We start from the raw sequence: 645 nt of genomic DNA on the forward strand, positions 1-645 counted from the left end.
TGTTTTCATATAGAATTAAGTAAAGTAACAGGAAATTAGAATTTGTTCCTAAATTCATAAATTTATTACAACATTTTCAGTTGAAGGAATCAAACGAGAGCCTGCCCCTGGGAGGAGATGTCATGTTTATCATCAGTATCTTTCACTTCGGTCAGGTTCAAAGAATTACTAGCTGAATTACTACTAGGTCAGAGTTAGTCTTGAGTATAATTGAAACAAATTGTTGGAAAATAAAAGAGTGGTGTAGAGTGTCCCACGGATTCTAAGTAACAAACTTATGTCTGGTTTTAATAGAAGACTGCAGAAACTGAAAATGGTGGGTAATATTTTACTTCTTTGACTTTATTAGTAAGAATTATATTTTAAAAATTAAAAAAAAATAAACGGAAGAAAATTTTATATTACTTATAAAACTTTGATTTATTGCATTTTGTTAGAGGTGAAAAACAAGGCTAAAACAAAGTTCACATTTATTTTAGGTTGTCATGTGTAATGTGTAACTAATAATAGGTAACTAGATTTTTCCTGCTGGGAAAATTGCAGCTAGGTTCTCACTGTTACTTAGCCAGGAGACCCCATTAGAACTAATTACCTTTTATTGCAGGATTTGATAACTAAGCTAATCTCTGATTTATAGTGAGTAAA

This window comes from Nannospalax galili, unplaced genomic scaffold, assembly GCF_000622305.1.
Source record: "Nannospalax galili isolate Female #2095 unplaced genomic scaffold, S.galili_v1.0 scaffold743, whole genome shotgun sequence".
Lineage (NCBI taxonomy): Eukaryota > Metazoa > Chordata > Mammalia > Rodentia > Spalacidae > Nannospalax > Nannospalax galili.